Source organism: Lethenteron reissneri, chromosome 57 (genome assembly GCF_015708825.2).
Source record: "Lethenteron reissneri isolate LAM-NWPU_2019-01 chromosome 57, ASM1570882v1, whole genome shotgun sequence".
NCBI classification, from domain to species: domain Eukaryota; kingdom Metazoa; phylum Chordata; class Hyperoartia; order Petromyzontiformes; family Petromyzontidae; genus Lethenteron; species Lethenteron reissneri.
The window spans coordinates 10,309,668-10,333,348 of record NC_083835.1 but is presented as its reverse complement, the minus strand read 5'-3'; the positions used below and the strand labels follow the sequence as shown (position 1 = coordinate 10,333,348).

At 52.0% G+C, this 23,681-nt stretch overlaps 1 long non-coding RNA gene across 3 annotated transcripts; it reads left to right on the top strand.

Moving 5' to 3' along the window:
- Positions 1-2,678: 2,678 nt before the first annotated feature.
- Positions 2,679-23,676, top strand: LOC133357329 (uncharacterized). 3 transcript variants are annotated; one of them, XR_009756956.1, is made up of 6 exons: positions 2,679-2,704; positions 4,010-4,076; positions 4,750-4,852; positions 21,636-21,702; positions 22,376-22,478; positions 22,968-23,676. It is a non-coding gene; the product is annotated as an uncharacterized LOC133357329 (long non-coding RNA). The 3 variants fall into 3 exon arrangements; XR_009756955.1 differs by having other exon boundaries at positions 2,690-2,728; XR_009756957.1 differs by having other exon boundaries at positions 2,698-2,724.
- The last annotated feature ends 5 nt before the right edge of the window (positions 23,677-23,681 follow it).

Below are 23,681 nucleotides of genomic sequence, written 5' to 3'. Positions count from 1 at the left end.
GTGGGTGAGTGAGTGGGTGAGTGAGCAAGTGAGTGAGCGAGCGAGTGGTTGAGCGAGTGAGTGGGTGAGCGAGCGAGCGAGTGGATGAGTGTGCGGGTGAGTGGGTGAGTGAGTGAGCTCACCTCGTGCTGTGGCCGCCTGCGAGTGAATGAGTAGCGCAGGAACGTGGAGTGAAGCTGGTGAGTGAGTGGGTGAGCGAGTGAGTGAGTGGGTGAGTGAGTGAGTAGCGCAGGAACGTGGAGTGCAGCTGGTGAGTAAGTGGGTGAGTGAGTGAGTGAGTGGGTGAGTGAGTAGCGCAGGAACGTGGAGTGAAGCTGGTGAGTGAGTGAGTGGGTGAGTGAGTGAGTGACTGGGTGAGTGAGTGAGTGGGTGAGTGAGTGAGTGAGTAGTGCAGGAACGTGGAGTGAAGCTGGTGAGTGAGTGAGTAGGTGAGTGAGTGAGTGGGTGAGTGAATGAGTGGGTGAGTGAGTGAGTAGCGCAGGAACGTGGAGTGAAGCTGGTGAGTGAGTGAGTGGGTGAGTGAGTGAGTGAGTGAGTGGGTGAGTGAGTGCGTGAGTGAGTGAGTGGGTGAGTGAGCAAGTGAGTGAGCGAGCGAGTGGTTGAGCGAGTGAGTGGGTGAGCGAGCGAGCGAGTGGATGAGTGTGCGGGTGAGTGGGTGAGTGAGTGAGCTCACCTCGTGCTGTGGCCGCCTGCGAGTGAATGAGTAGCGCAGGAACATGGAGTGAAGCTGGTGAGTGAGTGGGTGAGCGAGTGAGTGAGTGGGTGAGTGAGTGAGTAGCGCAGGAACGTGGAGTGCAGCTGGTGAGTGAGTAAGTGGGTGAGTGAGTGAGTGGGTGAGTGAGTAGCGCAGGAACGTGGAGTGAAGCTGGTGAGTGAGTGAGTGGGTGAGTGAGTGAGTGAGTGAGTGGGTGAGTGAGTGAGTGGGTGAGTGAATGAGTGGGTGAGTGAGTGAGTAGCGCAGGAACGTGGAGTGAAGCTGGTGAGTGAGTGAGTGGGTGAGTGAGTGAGTGAGTGGGTGAGTGAGTGAGTGGCTGAGTGAGTGAGTGGGTCCGTGAGTGAGTGGGTGAGTGAGTGAGTAGCGCAGGAACATGGAGTGAAGCTGGTGAGTGAGTGAGTGGGTGAGTGAGTGAGTGGGTGAGTGAGTGGCTGAGTGAGTGAGTGGGTCCGTGAGTGAGTGGGTGAGGGAGTGGGTGAGTGGGTGAGTGAGTGGGTGAGTGAGTGAGTAGCGCAGGAACGTGGAGTGAAGCTGCTCCTTGCTGAGCAGCGTCAACCAGAGACGACGCACCGGCAGCGCCCATCGGTGGTGGGACCTGGAGCCAACAGCATCATCATGATTAGCAGCAGCACCATCACCACCACCATCTCCATCATTACCATCATTTCCACCACCATCACCGCCCCCACCGCCACCACCACCGCCACCACCGCCCCCACTACCGCCACCACCACCCCCACCACCACCCCCACCACGCCCACCACCACCATCACCACCATCTCTCTGCTTGTGTGTCTGTCTGTGTGTCTCCGTGTCTGTGTTTTGTCTCTCTCTAAAATTTTATTCTACCTGATGACGGTTGCTTGTGTTGCAATCGCAACGTCGTACTCTATTATTTAATTTATTTTCTTTCTACGTGACTTTACAGAAAGAACCAGAGAGTAATTCCTGCAGTCACCAAAGCTTCAAATCAAGTTATAACCACAAACACCACAACCGCACATATAACCACAACCTTCTCAACCACAATCATAACCACAACCAAAACCACCAAGGGCACCACAACCAGAGCCACCACAATTACAACCAACACTACAACCACCTATACAACCAAAACTAAAGCCAAGATTATAACCGCAACCACAACAACCACCATAACTAAACAACAAAAACATTGATGCAGATACTACACAACCACTGCATAAAGGGTCTTTATCCCTCTGTGGGTGGGTGAGTGGGTGGGTGAATGACTGAGTGTGAAATGGACTCGAACCTGCACCTCTGCATTGCAAGTGCAGTGAGCTGACGCCCCCCGCGTGTGGAGGGTAAAGTTGTGGGTACACCCACCCCGCTCCAACGGATCTGGACCAGCGTGGAAGAGTAGACCAAATACCCCACATCGCGGCCTCTAGTGGAGGCCATTTGCTGCCACGACAACTCCGTCCCTCCAGATACAAAATAACTAAATGTAACTCATCCCATCAGCCACAATCTGGCAGTGCCTCTCCTCATCATCATCATCAGCAGGCCGCGCTCTGCTTGGAGCAGCGCCGTGAACTCAGCAGGCGCCCAGAGCGTAACGGCTGTGAGCCAGGCGCCTCTTCTGCCTCCCCTCTCCACCACCGCCACTGCTGATGTGTCCACACCGTGCAAGGTTCTCACCTTGTTCGGGCTGAGTCGATGTAGAGGAGGACCAGCCAGCGAGCCGCCGCTTCAGCAGCGACGGTGGCCGCGAGCGGGAATCCGAATCAGCCGCTCGCCACCCACAATGCACAGCGCTGCCTCCACTCGCCCCGGCCTCGGCGGGGGGAGGGGCGGGGGAGAGGGGGCGGGGCGAGGGGGTGGGCATGGGGGGGGGGCGAGGGGGGAGAGGGGCTCAGGGCTCCACGTCTCGGTGGGCGTGGTCACCTGGTACCGCCCCCTCGTCTCGAGCCACGCGCTTCCCCCTGGCAGTTTGTCCATTAGAGAGGCGGGGAGAAACTGGCGAAGGTGAGGAGTGGATCCTCGCTGTGGGTGGGTGGTGCGGTGGTGTGAGTCTGTGTGTGTGGTGTGAGTCTGTGTTTGTGTGAGTCCGTGTGTGTTTGTATCCGTGTGTGAGTCTGTGTGTGTGTGGAGTGGTTAACGCGCTGTCAACACCAGTGACGATTATATGAACCGGTCCTGGGCCTCCCCTAGGTCGACTCAGCCTCAAATGGGTACCTGGTGTGGTGTGTAAATATCGCCACTCGGAGACAAAGGCGTGGTGTTGGCCACCCATGCCCTCGTGTGCTTTTCCGGCCTTCATAGGTGATGCTGGCTAACAGCACTTGCCCCAACAGTTTATTTCAGCTATAAGGAGGATATTTATAGTTGTTGTTCGTGGTGGTGTTGTTGGTGGTGTTGATGGTGGTGTTGTTGGTGTTGATGGTGGTGTTGTTGGTGTTGTTGGTAGTGGTGCTGTTGGTGTTGTTGGTGGTGCTGGTGACGGTGTTGATGATGGTGATATTCTTGTTGGTGGTGGTACTGGTGTTGTTGGTGGTGATGGTGTTAGTGGTGGTGGTGGTGGTTCCAACGAGCCATCCTGGGTTTAACCTAGCTGGATTGTGTGAGGAGCTCACAAATCCTTGAAGGATCTGGACACATTCCCACCAGTAAGCTCCTTCGGCAGGCAAGGCTGCGTTTGGTGGGTCTTGTAGCCCGCATACCCAAGCAGTTTCTTTTTGGCCACATAAAGGGGGCTAAACGGCCATGACATGGGCTGTCGAAAATATGGACTGATGCTGTATGGGAGGATGTTGAGTTGAGTGGACTTGTGAAAGACTGGTACCAGCGGTGTAAATAGCATCCTTCACGAGGAAGCTCGTGAAGGAGGCTACTGGACAGTTGGAGGCAGACTGCCTCCAACAACAACTGAGGGCAGAGGAGTGACGCTCACAACGAGTGGCGGATAAAATTCGGCAAGTTGGCACAGTTGGGCATACAGCTGGTGTATCTACCAATCATCTCAGCCAACCTTTGGAACCTGGGTCTGTCTCGTGACGTCTTGTCAGCGAGCCTTCGACACTTCGTGTGGCCTGAAAGTGCACCTGGCCTGGCAAAGGCGCCGTGGTGACATCATCGCTACTAAGTGGCGAATGTCGGTTGTTGTTTTTGTGTTTCGTGTTGTGAGTGATTGGTGATGATGTGAGTCTGTGTTGATGATGTGGGTTCATGGTGTGAGTCCGCATTGTGACTTGACTCGTGTTGTGATGTGGGTGCCGTCACACCCCCTCGACTCTATGTGATCCTCGGCTTCGTCTCCTGCTTCGCACGCAGAGACCTGGACTGCGCGAGAGACGCTGTTAGTTCTGTGCACCCTGCTCTGCAATTGGCCACCATGGAGGTACATGTGGCTCTTCGACTCGTGTGGTGAAGTATTAATAGACGTGTGCTCTCCACTCCGAATGTGGCTACCTGTCACCTATCCATACACCTAAGTGTGCATCTGCTTGGCTGCCTGAGTGTCTGTGCATCTATCAGAGTATCTCCCCAAGATCCTCTCTGTGCACCTGCCTTTCTACGTTTTAATAATCTACTGTACTTTTATCTATCCACTACTGGATGAAGGCCTCCTTCATTGAGACCCTGCTACCCCTCACGATCATGCGATGGAATAATCCACCAAGCACCGATTTTGTCGCTCCATCTTTCTAGCAGCCATCCTCTCATACGTGTTCCGATACTTGGCTGCACCTCCGTTATTGTTCTTGACCATCAGCCATCGTTGTTCCTCGTGGCTGTGGCATGTCCTGGCCCAGCCCTACTTCTCTTAACAGTTTGAAGGATGCCATTAACCTGCGTGTGTCCTTTAAATACACACGTGTCTCATTGTTAATCCAAGTGTGACATCTGACATTGGCCAAATATCCGAACGCTGAGAACTGACATCTCAGCAGGACCCTCCTGAATCTGGAGCCCAGGATCTCAGAGATCCTGGCTCAGTGCTCGCCGCTTGCACTATCCCCCACATCTTGCTAAAGCCTATGTGGTGGACCTTTGTCTTTGTGTGTGTGTAGATGAGCCAATCTGGAGAGGCGAGGAATAAGGGCGAATTTTGTACCACGTGGAGGGCGCTGTCCTCAGAGGGCACCGCCTCCATCTGCATCAAATCACCGCAAGGTAAGAACAGGAATGAGGGATGTCACAGAGGGCCATGGTGAATGGTGGAACATCACGATGGCCATGTTGCATGGTGGATGTCACAGTGGCCATGATTCATTTTAGATTTCTTAGCGGCCATGATGCATGAGTGATATCCAGGTGGCCAAGTTGCATGGGGGACTTCATGTTGGCAGTGTTGTATGGGGGACTTAATGGTAGCCATGTTGCATGGGGGACTGCATGATGGTGGCCCTGTTGCATGGGGATGATTATTTGTGCTCTGGACCCAGCACATCACACGCTTTCAGATGCGCTTCCAATATTAGGAAGCCACTGGAGCTATACACTTTTAAATCATCTAGATTGAAAACTAATTTCTTGAGAACTTATTTGGGGCATCAAGTCCGATTTAGTTACATTTAATTTGTATCCCAAAGCACCTCCATATTCCGTCACTAAGGCCAGAACGGCGGGGAATTGAGGCCTCCGAATTTGGGTGATGAACAGGCGTCGCCACCCCACGCCAGCAGGGGGCGGCATAAGGGTAGCCGGTTCGTGAAGACCCGGCCCACGCCGCCTGGAACCCCCCTCCCACCTTCTCGGAGCTCCGGACCCCAGCAAGCCTCCCGAGGAAGATGCTGAAGGAAAGCGCTGGTGCGTTCACGGAGGATCGCAGCTTCCCAGGTCCGCGCTGCCAGGGTCACCTTGTAGGGGAAGTGTGGCCACCGAATGGAGAACTTGGCAACTTGTGAGGAGACGGAGCATTGTAGGAGAGGAGCGCAGGGAGGGGGATGGAGGTCAGACGTTGCACGAGAGGAGGCGAGTCACGTCTGAATGCCTACGAGATGGAGGAGAGCACCGGCCTCGCTGAAACCGGGGGCTTCCATGCAAAAGAATCGACGAGATTAAAAAAAAACAAGGAAAAAAATCGAGCGTGTTGTGAGGATTTATAGACAGTGGAGAAGTATCAAGAGGCGTGATAAGGGAGGGTGGCTTGCTACAAGGGGTAGGAGTGGTCCCTTCATCGCGCCTTCTTGTCTCGTGATTAGACTGCTCTTTCTCTCCATCGCGACGCTCAATGTTTACTTTCAGCCGGGAATAATTTTGCACTCGCACTCACCAGCGTGGTGAAATATGATCAAATGACCCCCATTGTTAATGCGACGTACGGGAGGGGCCTTCATCCGTTGTTGTGCTGAGAATGACTGGAATGGATTTTATTTTTGACGCATGCTGCAGTATCCTGCATTTGGGGAGTGGCGGTGCAGTGATTGGTGGTCTCAAGCTGCATTTCCAAGAGGGTCCTGAGGGCAGGAGCTGAATTGGTCGTTGTGTGTGGCAGGAAACTGGAATGCCCGAACAAAGCCTACGTATATGGAGGGGCTAACACCCAAGGAACTAATTTTATTTTTGTTCATCAGACAGCCCCAAAGACCCACACACACAAAACAGCCAGCAAAAAACATGACTATTAAATGTGTCACCGATAAAGAGATAATAAGTGTCTTGAATCGAGCACGGTTATAGGAATATTGGAAATACAGGGGGTAAAGTTTACGTGTGTCTGTGCGTATATTGTGTCGTGTCGGATGTGTGAGGAATTCCACTTCAGCCTTTGCAGTCTGTCACGAGAATTATGAAATGCTCCACATGACACCCAAGTTTTCAACAAAAGCTGGTAACGAGACAACGACGCACACATCTGCAGCCTTCTCTCTCAAGTGATATAATTTTGCTAAGTTCATTCCGAGCCTACGTTGATCCCCCATTGCGGCGTCTCCCAAGAACTTTAAACAGCCCGCCGAGCCCTCCCAGCCACCGTCGTGTTCCGATCGAGCCTGGCGACACGTGGCTCGGCAACGCGAGCCTTCGATTGATAACGGGGCGCAGGAGCTCACTCAGCAGACTCCCTCGCGGCATCGCGGCGATGACTACAGCCTCAAGCTAAACAAGCGCAGAACCTGCAGATCGCTGTGACATGTAAAGATGAAACCGTGGGAGCACAGCGTGCGTTGTGCACATTTTCCGAGGCGTAGCCCTCGTTTACAGGAGAACATAACTACGTGGAATGCACGTACAGGAGAACATACGTCCGTGTCACTCGACCACTTGGAGCATGCTGTTTAAGGAACTACCCTCCTCACGGTGTGTATTAATTTATAAAAATGTCAGGATAATTTTTCAACTGGTCTTGTGCACGAGTGGTTTAAGTCAAATCCATTGGTGCTAAACTAGTTTTGCGTTGCCAGACGTGACATGTTGCCTCCACCACGAGCAGCTTCCATTTGGGAAAGATGAGTGCACAGACACTCCTGGGCTTAAACACGTTTATGGCCACAACATTAATTTATAATACCGGTCCCTCCTTCATAGCGGGGATAGCCTGGTGGGACAGTGGGTTTTTGGATTATTAGATCAGCTGGTCGTGAGTCTGAGCCTAGCTGGCAAGGTTATAGGGTCATTTGGTGGATCAGTATTTTGGCAGTAAGTTACCAGGTTAGAGTGTTTATTGGATCAGTAGATCAGCTGGTGATCCGGTGGATAGGCTCGAAGTCAAATGAGTCGATTGATGGGTCAGAGTTTCACCAAGTCGGTGTATTGTATTGGCCTCGGTGTCTTATAGAGTCAGAGGGTGGGCAAGTCGGGTGTCGGGTTCATGTATATTGTTGCGAAAGTATTTTATTGGGTCATAGGATGGGGTGGCGAGTTATCGGTCTGTAAGTTATTTGGTCAGTGTGTCAGGATGATGCGTGTTGGGTCATTTACTCGGTGGGGGTACCCGTGGGCTGGCGGTCGGGTGGGGGTCGTTCGTCGGGTTGGTGGTTTGGCCGTTCGGTGACCGCGACGTCATCCGGCCATCCGTGCAAGCGTGGGTGGAGCAGCCCGTCGGCGAGACGGCTCTTCTCCTGCTCGTACCTCTGTACCAGCCGCCTGCCGGAGTTGACTAGAGCCTCGGCTCGCACTGTCATCTCCTCCTCGTAGCGCTCGCTCAAGCTGCGGAGAGACACCAGTGCCGGCTTCACAAGCGTGGTGGCACCAGCAGTACCCCGAACCGAGCAGAGCCCGGACTCGACACGCACTTGGGCCGACCGGACCAGGCCCCAACTTTAATAAACAAAACAAAACTAGCTTCGACCCTAACTGCACGATTGGTAATCACGCCACGCGATACGCACCTGATAAAAGCGCCGAGTTGCATGCGTGAGAAGTTATTATTTCCAATCGTTCAATATATTTGACATTTAGGCCCATGGTGGTGATTGGTCAATGTGACACCGGTGCGGCAGGTTGGTTTGCGAGCCACCCCTACCACGCGAGACCGCGGCTAACAGAGCACACAAAACTTAATAAGTTATTACATTTCATCGTTAAACGGAGAATAATTGAGAAACAATACAAATGATAACAAGACCATACAAATTATATGATCCGGAATCGAATAGTGGCCTCGCAATGAGAGTAGTTGAGTTGCTGGGAAGGGAGTGGGGTGGAATGCCGGCCCCTTGTGAGCACCACAAGAAGCCGAGGGCAGAATAAGAGCACGATACTGCCGTCGGTAGCGTCAGCGCAACAGACTTCACGACCAAGACCACACCTCATAGGCTGTGATCGACTGCGAAGATTTCATAGCAATTGTTGTCAACAATCATCACTGGCAATAGTTTCCACAGAATGTTCCTGTGGTGCAACCGTAGCGGAGAAACTCGGCCGGCGCAGCTCTCTCCTCGCACACCTCCACACTCACATGCACCCCCACTAAATACGCACATGCACCCCCACTAAACACTCACACGCACCCCCACTAAACACACACACGCACCCCCACTAAACACACACATGCACCCCCACTAAACACTCACATGCACCCCACTAAACACACACATGCACCCCCACTAAACACACACATGCACCCCCACTAAATACGCACATGCACCCCCACTAAACACTCACACGCACCCCCACTAAACACACACATGCACCCCCACTAAACACACACATGCACCCCCACTAAACACTCACATGCACCCCCACTAAACACTCACACGCACCCCCACTAAACACACACATGCACCCCCACTAAACACACACATGCACCCCCACTAAACACTCACATGCACCCCACTAAACACACACATGCACCCCCACTAAACACACACATGCACCCCCACTAAACACGCACATGCACCCCCACTAAACACGCACATGCACCCCCACTAAACACTCACACGCACCCCCACTAAACACACACATGCACCCCCACTAAACACACACATGCACCCCCACTAAACACTCACATGCACCCCACTAAACACACACATGCACCCCCACTAAACACACACATGCACCCCCACTAAACACTCACATGCACCCCCACTAAACACTCACACGCACCCCCACTAAACACGCACACGCACCTCCACTAAACACGCACACGCACCTCCACTAAACACGCATACGCACCCCCACTAAACACGCACACGCACCCCCACTAAACACGCACACGCACCCCCACTAAACACTCACACGCACCCCCACTAAACACTCACATGCACCCCCACTAAACACGCACACGCACCCCCACTAAACACGCACATGCACCCCCATTAAACACTCACCCCCACTAAACACGCAGATTAACCTCCACTAAACACGCACATTAACCTCCAATAAACACGCACATGCACCCCCACTAAACACTCACATGCACCCCCACTAAACACGCACATGCACCCCCACTAAACACGCACATGCACCCCCACTAAACACGCACATGCACCCCCACTAAACACGCACATGCACCCCCACTAAACACGCACATGCACCCCCACTAAACACTCACACGCACCCCCACTAAACACTCACACGCACCCCCACTAAACACGCACATGCACCCCCACTAAACACGCACATGCACCCCCACTAAACACGCACATGCACCCCCACTAAACACGCACATGCACCCCCACTAAACACGCACACGCACCCCCACTAAACACTCACACGCACCCCCACTAAACACTCACATGCACCCCCACTAAACACGCACATGCACCCCCACTAAACACTCACATGCACCCCCACTAAACACGCACATGCACCCCCACTAAACACGCACATGCACCCCCACTAAACACGCACATGCACCCCCACTAAACACGCACACGCACCCCCACTAAACACGCACATTAACCTCCACTAAACACGCACACGCACCCCCACTAAACACGCACATGCACCCCCACTAAACACGCACACGCACCCCCACTAAACACTCACATTAACCTCCACTAAACACGCACATGCACCCCCACTAAACACGCACATGCACCCCCACTAAACACACACATGCACCCCCACTAAACACTCACATGCACCTCCACTAAACACGCACACGCACCCCCACTAAACACACACACGCACCCCCACTAAACACACACATGCACCTCCACTAAACACGCACACGCACCCCCACTAAAAACTCACATTAACCTCCACTAAACACGCACACGCACCCCCACTAAACACGCATACGCACCCCCACTAAACACGCACATGCACCCCCACTAAACACGCATACGCACCCCCACTAAACACGCACATGCACCCCCACTAAACACGCACATGCACCCCCACTAAACACACACATGCACCCCCACTAAACACTCACATGCACCCCCACTAAACACGCACATGCACCCCCACTAAACACGCACATGCACCCCCACTAAACACGCACATGCACCCCCACTAAACACGCACATGCACCCCCACTAAACACACACATGCACCCCCACTAAACACTCACATTAACCTCCACTAAACACGCACATGCACCCCCACTAAACACGCACATGCACCCCCACTAAACACTCACATGCACCCCCACTAAACACTCACATTAACCTCCACTAAACACGCACATGCACCCCCACTAAACACGCACATGCACCCCCACTAAACACTCACATTAACCTCCACTAAACACGCACATGCACCTCCACTAAACACGCACATGCACCCCCACTAAACACACACATGCACCCCCACTAAACACGCACATGCACCCCCACTAAACACGCACATGCACCCCCACTAAACACACACATGCACCTCCACTAAACACGCACATGCACCCCCACTAAACACACACATGCACCCCCACTAAACACTCACATGCACCCCCACTAAACACGCACACGCACCTCCACTAAACACGCACATGCACCCCCACTAAACACTCACATGCACCCCCACTAAACACGCACATGCACCCCCACTAAACACTCACATGCACCCCCACTAAACACGCACACGCACCTCCACTAAACACGCACATGCACCCCCACTAAACACTCACATGCACCCCCACTAAACACGCACACGCACCTCCACTAAACACGCACACGCACCCCCACTAAACACGCACATTAACCTCCACTAAACACGCACATGCACCCCCACTAAACACTCACATGCACCCCCACTAAACACGCACACGCACCTCCACTAAACACGCACCCCCACTAAACACGCACATTAACCTCCACTAAACACGCACATGCACCCCCACTAAACACGCACATGCACCCCCACTAAACACGCACATGCACCCCCACTAAACACTCACAATAACCTCCACTAAACACGCACACGCACCCCCACTAAACACGCACATGCACCCCCACTAAACACTCACATGCACCCCCACTAAACACGCACATGCACCCCCACTAAACACTCACATGCACCCCCACTAAACACTCACACGCACCTCCACTAAACACGCACATGCACCCCCACTAAACACTCACATGCGCCCCCACTAAACACGCACATGCACCCCCACTAAACACGCACATTAACCTCCACTAAACACGCACACGCACCCCCACTAAACACTCACATGCACCCCCACTAAACACGCACATACACCCCCATTAAACACTCACATTAACCTCCACTAAACACGCACATGCACCCCCACTAAACACGCACATGCACCCCCACTAAACACTCCCATGCACCCCCACTAAACACGCACATGCACCCCCACTAAACACGCACATGCACCCCACTAAACACTCGCATGCACCCCCACTAAACACGCGCATGCACCCCCACTAAACACTCACATGCACCCCCATTAAACACTCACCCCCACTAAACACTCACATGCACCCCCACTAAACACTCACATGCACCCCCATTAAACACTCACCCCCACTAAACACTCACATGCACCCCCACTAAACACTCACATGCACCCCCACTAAACACTCACATGCACCCCCATTAAACACTCACCCCCACTAAACAATCACATGCACCCCCACTAAACACTCACATGCACCCCCACTAAACACACATGCACCCCCACTAAACACACGCATGCACCCCCACTAAACACACGCACGTACCCCCACTAAACACTCACATGCACCCCCACTAAACACACGCACACCTCCACTAAACACTCACATGCACCCCCACTAAACACACGCATGCACCCCCAATAAACACTCACATGCACCCCCAATAAACACTCACATGCACCCCCACTAAACACGCACATGCACCCCCACTAAACACTCACACGCACCCCCACTAAACACTCACATGAACCCCCACTAAACACACACACGCCACCCCCACTAAACACTCACACGCACCCCCACTAAACACGCACACGCACCTCCACTAAACACTCACATGAACCCCCACTAAACACACACACGCCACCCCCACTAAACACGCGCATGAACCCCCACTAAACACACACACGCCACCCCCACTAAACACACACACGCCACCCCCACTAAACACTCACACGCACCCCCACTAAACACGCACACGCACCTCCACTAAACACTCACATGAACCCCCACTAAACACACACACGCCACCCCCACTAAACACTCGCATGCAACCCCCACTAAACACACATGCACCCCCACTAAACACACGCACCCCCACTAAACACACGCACCCCCACTAAACACACGCACCCCCACTAAACACACGCACCCCCACTAAACACACGCACCCCCACTAAACACTCACATGCACCCCCACTAAACACTCACACGCACCCCCACTAAACACACACATGCACCCCCACTAAACACATGCACACCTCCACTAAACACTCACGCACACCTCCACTAAACACTCACGCACACCTCCACTAAACACTCACATGCACCCCCACTAAACACTCACATGCACCCCACTAAACACACGCACACGTTTATTTCAGAATCCGAAAAAGTTCATTCCCCGAGTGAACTCCATTGAGCTGAGACCCGAAGAATTCCACAATCACACTCACTAATCCACAAAGACAAAGACCCCCCCCCCGTATAGCCTTAACAGACTGTTGGGGCAAGTGTTGTTAGCGAGCACCTCTGAAGGTCAGCACGGCACATGAGGGGGTGGGTGGTCAGCACCACGCCCGGCCGGGGGTGGGGGACGTTGCGTGAGTGCGCAGAGTCATTAATTAGATCCCGACAGCTGTGAGCGGAGATTTAAAGTGTTACGTGATCGGCGCGGTTCGCGAGTGCAGGCGCGCTTGTTGTGGGGGGCACGCGTGTTGTGGAGGGCACGCGTGTTGTGGGGGGCGCACGTGTTGTGGGGGGCACGCGTGTTGTGGGGGGCGCGCGTGTTGTGGGGGGCGCGTGTTGTGGGGGGCGCACGTGTTGTGGGGGGCGCACGCGCAATAACCCCCTAGGCGGTGTCTGACAGGCGCTGGTGCGGGGGGGGCGGTCCCCCCCCGATCGGCGGGGGCCCGGGGGGCCCAGCGAGACGCGGCCGAGGAGGGGGCCGGGTGGAGGGGGCGGACTTCGCGCCCCGCCCGCTCGCGGGGAGGGGGCATCAGCCTCCACAGCTGTGTCGGGTGGTGGTGGCGGGGTTAACGACACATTTAGATGTTTACGCGATCTATCCCAAAAGGCCTGTACCATGGACGACATTGGTCGCGAAAGCGTTAAACTCTCAAGACATTCGCCCTCTCACGACCCGGCTCTCGTTATCTCGGTCTGACGTCATCGGTGCCCAACGCCAGTGAGGAGGTGTCCCCCGCTCGTGACGCATTGTAACCACGTGTCTCCGCGTGACGTCACTCCTGCTTCTTTCCTAAACCTTATTTGTGCATAGACACGCCAAAATCTAAAGTATAAACTTCATAGTATCATCAGTATACTAAATATACTCTCCAATAAGCTAAGCTACTAACAGTAAGTAATACATTACAATTCTATGTCGCAAAAAATATAATATGCTTCCAGATAAACTTTTTTCCCTTACATCACACAGGTCTACCTCGTACTATATGCTGCCATAGACAAACCCAACATTAAATTATATACTGTATTACTATACACCACCCTATACCTTAGAATAATACATAGTGTAATATTACACTATGTATTATTCTATTCACCCTACTGTATTTCACACTGCTGTATATTCACTATACAATTACGATACTATATATTGCCTTATACATTGTATTAAACATTACAATTTTATACTATTTATTATACAATCTGCTATACACTATACCATTGACCGTCGAGTGAAAGATACTAAGAGGAAGCAAAATGAAACACCACCATGCTTGGAGCGTATATTTAAGCTGGGTTGGATGGGGGGAAGGGCGCCTTGACAAAATTATTTTCATATCAAGAGGAATTTAGCATATTTATGGGAAATGCAGGTATGTGATTAGTACTACTTGTGAAATGCGTAGGAGGTGGACGGGGGGTTTTCAAAGTCATTATGCCCGTGCATTATGCAGGATTAGCAGCATCAAAGGGAGGGGATATGGGTAGCATTAATAAAGGGTAGGAATGTTAATAGTATGTAGCTGCAGTAACTAAACAACCACGTAAAAAAGCTAAAGTATAAACTTCATAGTATCATAAGTATACTAAATATACTCTCCAATAAGCTGAGCTACTAACAGTAAGTAATACATCTTCTTGTTTCTTTCGGTAAAGTCACGTAGAAGGGAAGTAATAAAATAATAAAAATAAAACATAATAAAACAATTCTCACGACGTTTCGGCTACAACGCAAGCAGCCGTCTTCAGGTGAAGAATGAGACACTACCAAACTAGGAGCTTATATATAAGCTGCATTGGGGGTTGAAGAGCGCCTTAACAAAAAGAATGTGCATGTGAAGAGGAATTTAGCATATTCATGGAAAATGCGTAGGCGTTGGGCGGGGGGGTGTCAAAGTCATATTATGCCCATGCATTATGCAGGATCAGCAGCAACCAAGGGGGGTGCAGGGATTAGCAGTAACAAAGGAAAGGAATGTTAATGATATGTAGCTGCAGTTACTCAACAACCACGTAGAAAAATAAAGTATAAACTACATAAAAAAAAAAAACTAAAGTATATGCATGGGCATAATATGACTTTGACACCCCCCCGCTCAACGCCTACGCATTTTCCATGAATATGCAGGATTAGCATATTGTTGAGTAACTGCAGCTACATATCATTAACATTCCTTTCCTTTGTTACTGCTAATCCCTGCACCCCCCTTGGTTGCTGCTGATCCTGCATAATGCATGGGCATAATATGACTTTGACACCCCCCCGCCCAACGCCTACGCATTTTCCATGAATATGCTAAATTCCTCTTCACATGCACATTCTTTTTGTTAAGGCGCTCTTCAACCCCCAATGCAGCTTATATATAAGCTCCTAGTTTGGTAGTGTCTCATTCTTCACCTGAAGACGGCTGCTTGCGTTGTAGCCGAAACGTCGTGAGAATTGTTTTATTATGTTTTATTTTTATTATTTTATTACTTCCCTTCTACGTGACTTTACCGAAAGAAACAAGAAGATGAATCCCTGCAGTCACGAAAGCTTTAAATCGAAGTAAGTAATACATTACAATTCTATGTCGCAAAAAAATATAATATGCTTCCAGCTAAACTTTTTTCCTTACATCACACGGGAGGCAGCTGTAGACTAACAGTGACATTCACGTAGAGAGAGACACAGCGAGACAGGAGGCAGCTGTAGACTAACAGTGACACTCACGTAGAGAGAGACACAGCGAGACAGGCAGCTGTAGACTAACAGTGACACTCACGTAGAGAGAGACACAGCGAGACAGGAGGCAGCTGTAGACTAACAGTGACACTCACGTAGAGAGAGACACAGCGAGACAGGCAGCTGTAGACTAACAGTGACACTCACGTAGAGAGAGACACAGCGAGACAGGCAACTGTAGACTAACAGTGACACTCACGTAGAGAGAGACACAGCGAGACAGGAGGCAGCTGTAGACTAACAGTGACACTCACGTAGAGAGAGACACAGCGAGACAGGCAGCTGTAGACTAACAGTGACACTCACGTAGAGAGAGACACAGCGAGAAAGGCAGCTGTAGACTAACAGTGACACTACGTAGAGAGAGACACAGCGAGACAGGAGACAGCTGTAGACTAACAGTGACACTCACGTAGAGAGAGACACAGCGAGACAGGCAGCTATAGACTAAGTGACACTACGTAGAGAGAGACACAGCGAGACAGGCAGCTGTAGACTAACAGTGACACTCACGTAGAGAGAGACACAGCGAGACAGGAGGCAGCTGTAGACTAACAGTGACACTCACGTAGAAAGAGACACAGCGAGACAGGCAGATGTAGACTAACAGTGACACTACATAGAGAGAGACACAGCGAGACAGGAGACAGCTGTAGACTAACAGTGACACTACGCAGAGAGAGACACAGCGAGACAGGAGACAGCTGTAGACTAACAGTGACACTACGTAGAGAGAGACACAGCGAGACAGGAGGCAGCTGTAGACTAACAGTGACACTACGTAGAGAGAGACACAGCGAGACAGGAGACAGCTGTAGACTAACAGTGACACTACGTAGAGAGAGACACAGCGAGACAGGAGGCAGCTGTAGACTAACAGTGACACTACGTAGAGAGAGACACAGCGAGACAGGAGGCAGCTGTAGACTAACAGTGACACTACCTAGAGAGAGACACAGCGAGACAGGAGGCAGCTGTAGACTAACAGTGACACTCACGTAGAGAGAGACACAGCGAGACAGGAGGCAGCTGTAGACTAACAGTGACACTCACGAAGTGAGAGGCACAGCGAGACAGGAGACAGCTGTAGACTAACAGAGACACTACGTAGAGAGAGACACAGCGAGACAGGAGACAGCTGTAGACTAACAGTGACACTACGTAGAGAGAGACACAGCGAGACAGGAGGCAGCTGTAGACTAACAGTGACACTCACGTAGAGAGAGACACAGCGAGACAGGAGGCAGCTGTAGACTAACAGTGACACTACGTAGAGAGAGACACAGCGAGACAGGAGGCAGCTGTAGACTAACAGTGACACTACGTAGAGAGAGACACAGCGAGCCAGGAGACAGCTGTAGACTAACAGAGACACTCACGTAGAGAGAGACACAGCGAGACAGGAGGCAGCTGTAGACTAACAGTGACACTCACGTAGAGAGAGACACAGCGAGACAGGAGACAGCTGTAGACTAACAGTGACACTACGTAGAGAGAGACACAGCGAGACAGGCAGCTGTAGACTAACAGTGCCTCTCACGTAGAGAGAGACACAGCGAGACAGGAGACAGCTGTAGACTAACAGTGACACTCACGTAGAGAGAGACACAGCGAGACAGGAGACAGCTGTAGACTAACAGTGACATTCACGTAGAGAGAGACACAGCTAGACAGAAGACAGCTGTAGACTAACAGTGACACTACGTAGAGAGAGACACAGCGAGACAGGGCAGCTGTAGACTAACAGTGCCTCTCACGTAGAGAGAGACACAGCGAGACATGAGACAGCTGTAGACTAACAGTGACACTCACGTAGAGAGAGACACAGCGAGACAGGAGACAGCTGTAGACTAACAGTGACACTCACGTAGAGAGAGACTCAGCGAGACAGGAGACAGCTGTAGACTAACAGTGACACTACGTAGAGAGAGACACAGCGAAACAGGAGACAGCTGTAGACTAACAGTGACACTCACGTAGAGAGAGACACAGCGAGACAGGAGACAGCTGTAGACTAACAGTGACACTACGTAGAGAGAGACACAGCGAGACAGGAGGCAGCTGTAGACTAACAGTGACACTACGTAGAGAGAGACACAGCGAGACAGGAGACAGCTGTAGACTAACAGTGACACTACGTAGAGAGAGACACAGCGAGACAGGAGGCAGCTGTAGACTAACAGTGACACTACGTAGAGAGAGACACAGCGAGACAGGAGCAGCTGTAGACTAACAGTGACACTACGTAGAGAGAGACACAGCGAGACAGGAGGCAGCTGTAGACTAACAGTGACACTCACGTAGAGAGAGACACAGCGAGACAGGAGGCAGCTGTAGACTAACAGTGACACTCACGAAGTGAGAGGCACAGCGAGACAGGAGACAGCTGTAGACTAACAGTGACACTACGTAGAGAGAGACACAGCGAGACAGGAGACAGCTGTAGACTAACAGTGACACTACGTAGAGAGAGACACAGCGAGACAGGAGGCAGCTGTAGACTAACAGTGACACTCACGTAGAGAGAGACACAGCGAGACAGGAGGCAGCTGTAGACTAACAGTGACACTACGTAGAGAGAGACACAGCGAGACAGGAGGCAGCTGTAGACTAACAGTGACACTACGTAGAGAGAGACACAGCGAGCCAGGAGACAGCTGTAGACTAACAGAGACACTCACGTAGAGAGAGACACAGCGAGACAGGAGGCAGCTGTAGACTAACAGTGACACTCACGTAGAGAGAGACACAGCGAGACAGGAGACAGCTGTAGACTAACAGTGACACTACGTAGAGAGAGACACAGCGAGACAGGCAGCTGTAGACTAACAGTGCCTCTCACGTAGAGAGAGACACAGCGAGACAGGAGACAGCTGTAGACTAACAGTGACACTCACGTAGAGAGAGACACAGCGAGACAGGAGACAGCTGTAGACTAACAGTGACATTCACGTAGAGAGAGACACAGCTAGACAGAAGACAGCTGTAGACTAACAGTGACACTACGTAGAGAGAGACACAGCGAGACAGGCAGCTGTAGACTAACAGTGCCTCTCACGTAGAGAGAGACACAGCGAGACATGAGACAGCTGTAGACTAACAGTGACACTCACGTAGAGAGAGACACAGCGAGACAGGAGACAGCTGTAGACTAACAGTGACACTCACGTAGAGAGAGACTCAGCGAGACAGGAGACAGCTGTAGACTAACAGTGACACTACGTAGAGAGAGACACAGCGAAACAGGAGACAGCTGTAGACTAACAGTGACACTCACGTAGAGAGAGACACAGCGAGACAGGAGACAGCTGTAGACTAACAGTGACACTACGTACAGAGAGACACAGCGAGACAGGAGGCAGCTGTAGACTAACAGTGACACTCACGTAGAGAGAGACACAGCGAGACAGGAGACAGCTGTCTCGACGGTCAATGGTATAGTGTATAGCAGATTGTATAATAATAAATAGTATAAAATTGTAATGTTTAATACAATGTATAAGGCAATATATAGTATCGTAATTGTATAGTGAATATACAGCAGTGTGATATACAGTAGGGTGGATAGAATAATACAGTGTAATATTACACTATGTATTACTCTAAGGTATAGGGTGGTGTATAGTAATACAGTATATAATTTAACGCTGGGTTTGTCTATGGCAGCATATAGTACGGGGTGAGTGTGAAATGGACTCGAACCTGCACCTCGGCATTGCAAGTGCAGTGAGCTGACGCCCCCCGCGTGTGGAGGGTAAAGTTGTGGGTACACCCACCTCGCTCCAACGGGTCTGGACCAGCGTGGAAGAGTAGACCAAATACCCCACATCGCGGCCTCTAGTGGAGGCCATTTGCTGCCACGACAACAACTCCGTCCCTCCAGATACAAAACAACTAAATGTAACTCATCCCATCAGCCACAATCTGGCAGTGCCTCTCCTCATCATCATCATCAGCAGCAGGCCGCGCTCTGCTGGGAGCAGCGCCGTGAACTCAGCAGGCGCCCAGAGCCTAACGGCTGTGAGCCAGGCGCCTCCTCTGCCTCCCCTCTCCACCACCGCCACTGCTGATGTGTCCACACCGTGCAAGGTTCTCACCTTCTTCGGGCTGAGTCGATGTAGAGGAGGACCAGCCAGCGAGCCGCCGCTTCAGCAGCGACGGTGGCCGCGAGCGGGAATCCGAATCAACCGCTCGCCACCCACAATGCACAGCGCTGCCTCCACTCGCCCCGGCCTCAGCGGGGGGAGGGGCGGGGGAGAGGGGGCGGGGCGAGGGGGTGGGCATGGGGGGGGGCGAGGGGGGAGAGGGGCTCAGGGCTCCACGTCTCGGTGGGCGTGGTCACCTGGTACCGCCCCCTCGTCTCGAGCCACGCGCTTCCCCCTGGCAGTTTGTCCATTAGAGAGGCGGGGAGAAACTGGCGAAGGTGAGGAGTGGATCCTAGCTGTGGGTGGGTGGTGCGGTGGTGCGAGTCTGTGTGTGTGGTGTGAGTCTGTGTTTGTGTGAGTCCGTGTGTGTTTGTATCCGTGTGTGAGTCTGTGTGTGTGTGGAGTGGTTAACGCGCTGTCAACACCAGTGACGATTATATGAACCGGTCCTGGGCCTCCCCTAGGTCGACTCAGCCTCAAATGGGTACCTGGTGTGGTGTGTAAATATCGCCACTCGGAGACAAAGGCGTGGTGTTGGCCACCCACGCCCTCGTGTGCTTTTCCCGCCTTCATAGGTGATGCTGGCTAACAGCACTTGCCCCAACAGTTTATTTCAGCTATAAGGGGGATATTTATAGGTGTTGTTCGTGGTGGTGTTGTTGGTGGTGTTGATGGTGGTGTTGTTGGTGTTGATGGTGGTGTTGTTGGTGTTGTTGGTGGTGGTGCTGTTGGTGTTGTTGGTGGTGCTGGTGACGGTGTTGATGATGGTGATATTCTTGTTGGTGGTGGTACTGGTGTTGTTGGTGGTGATGTTGATGGTGTTAGTGGTGGTGGTGGTGGTTCCAACGAGCCATCCTGGGTTTAACCTAGCTGGATTGTGTGAGGAGCTCACAAATCCTTGAAGGATCTGGACACATTCCCACCAGTAAGCTCCTTCGGCAGGCAAGGCTGCGTTTGGTGGGTCTTGTAGCCCGCATACCCAAGCAGTTTCTTTTTGGCCACATAAAGGGGGCTAAACGGCCATGACATGGGCTGTCGAAAATATGGACTGATGCTGTATGGGAGGATGTTGAGTTGAGTGGACTTGTGAAAGACTGGTACCAGCGGTGTAAATAGCATCCTTCACGAGGAAGCTCGTGAAGGAGGCTACTGGACAGTTGGAGGCAGACTGCCTCCAACAACAACTGAGGGCAGAGGAGTGACGCTCACAACGAGTGGCGGATAAAATTCGGCAAGTTGGCACAGTTGGGCATACAGCTGGTGTATCTACCAATCATCTCAGCCAACCTTTGGAACCTGGGTCTGTCTCGTGACGTCTTGTCAGCGAGCCTTCGACACTTCGTGTGGCCTGAAAGTGCACCTGGCCTGGCAAAGGCGCCATGGTGACATCATCGCTACTAAGTGGCGAATGTCGGTTGTTGTTTTTGTGTTTCGTGTTGTGAGTGATTGGTGATGATGTGAGTCTGTGTTGATGATGTGGGTTCATGGTGTGAGTCCGCATTGTGACTTGACTCGTGTTGTGATGTGGGTGCCGTCACACCCCCTCGACTCTATGTGATCCTCGGCTTCGTCTCCTGCTTCGCACGCAGAGACCTGGACTGCGCGAGAGACGCTGTTAGTTCTGTGCACCCTGCTCTGCAATTGGCCACCATGGAGGTACATGTGGCTCTTCGACTCGTGTGGTGAAGTATTAATAGACGTGTGCTCTCCACTCCGAATGTGGCTACCTGTCACCTATCCATACACCTAAGTGTGCATCTGCTTGGCTGCCTGAGTGTGTGTGCATCTATCAGAGTATCTCCCCAAGATCCTCTCTGTGCACCTGCCTTTCTACGTTTTAATAATCTACTGTACTTTTATCTATCCACTACTGGATGAAGGCCTCCTTCCTTGAGACCCTGTTACCCCTCACGATCATGCGATGGAATAATCCACCAAGCACCGATTTTGTCGCTCCATCTTTCTAGCAGCCATCCTCTCATACGTGTTCCGATACTTGGCTGCACCTCCGTTATTGTTCTTGACCATCAGCCATCGTTGTTCCTCGTGGCTGTGGCATGTCCTGGCCCAGCCCTACTTCTCTTAACAGTTTGAAGGATGCCATTAACCTGCGTGTGTCCTTTAAATACACACGTGTCTCATTGTTAATCCAAGTGTGACATCTGACATTGGCCAAATATCCGAACGCTGAGAACTGACATCTCAGCAGGACCCTCCTGAATCTGGAGCCCAGGATCTCAGAGATCCTGGCTCAGTGCTCGCCGCTTGCACTATCCCCCACATCTTGCTAAAGCCTATGTGGTGGACCTTTGTCTTTGTGTGTGTGTAGATGAGCCAATCTGGAGAGGCGAGGAATAAGGGCGAATTTTGTACCACGTGGAGGGCGCTGTCCTCAGAGGGCACCGCCTCCATCTGCATCAAATCACCGCAAGGTAAGAACAGGAATGAGGGATGTCACAGAGGGCCATGGTGAATGGTGGAACATCACGATGGCCATGTTGCATGGTGGATGTCACAGTGGCCATGATTCATTTTAGATTTCTTAGCGGCCATGATGCATGAGTGATATCCAGGTGGCCAAGTTGCATGGGGGACTTCATGTTGGCAGTGTTGTATGGGGGACTTAATGGTAGCCATGTTGCATGGGGGACTGCATGATGGTGGCCCTGTTGCATGGGGATGATTATTTGTGCTCTGGCCCCAGCACATCACACGCTTTCAGATGCGCTTCCAATATTAGGAAGCCACTGGAGCTATACACTTTTAAATCATCTAGATTGAAAACTAATTTCTTGAGAACTTATTTGGGGCATCAAGTCCGATTTAGTTACATTTAATTTGTATCCCAAAGCACCTCCATATTCCGTCACTAAGGCCAGAACGGCGGGGAATTGAGGCCTCCGAATTTGGGTGATGAACAGGCGTCGCCACCCCACGCCAGCAGGGGGCGGCATAAGGGTAGCCGGTTCGTGAAGACCCGGCCCACGCCGCCTGGAACCCCCCTCCCACCTTCTCGGAGCTCCGGACCCCAGCAAGCCTCCCGAGGAAGATGCTGAAGGAAAGCGCTGGTGCGTTCACGGAGGATCGCAGCTTCCCAGGTCCGCGCTGCCAGGGTCACCTTGTAGGGGAAGTGTGGCCACCGAATGGAGAACTTGGCAACTTGTGAGGAGACGGAGCATTGTAGGAGAGGAGCGCAGGGAGGGGGATGGAGGTCAGACGTTGCACGAGAGGAGGCGAGTCACGTCTGAATGCCTACGAGATGGAGGAGAGCACCGGCCTCGCTGAAACCGGGGGCTTCCATGCAAAAGAATCGACGAGATTAAAAAAAAACAAGGAAAAAAATCGAGCGTGTTGTGAGGATTTATAGACAGTGGAGAAGTATCAAGAGGCGTGATAAGGGAGGGTGGCTTGCTACAAGGGGTAGGAGTGGTCCCTTCATCGCGCCTTCTTCTCTCGTGATTAGACTGCTCTTTCTCTCCATCGCGACGCTTAATGTTTACTTTCAGCCGGGAATAATTTTGCACTCGCACTCACCAGCGTGGTGAAATATGATCAAATGACCCCCATTGTTAATGCGACGTACGGGAGGGGCCTTCATCCGTTGTTGTGCTGAGAATGACTGGAATGGATTTTAT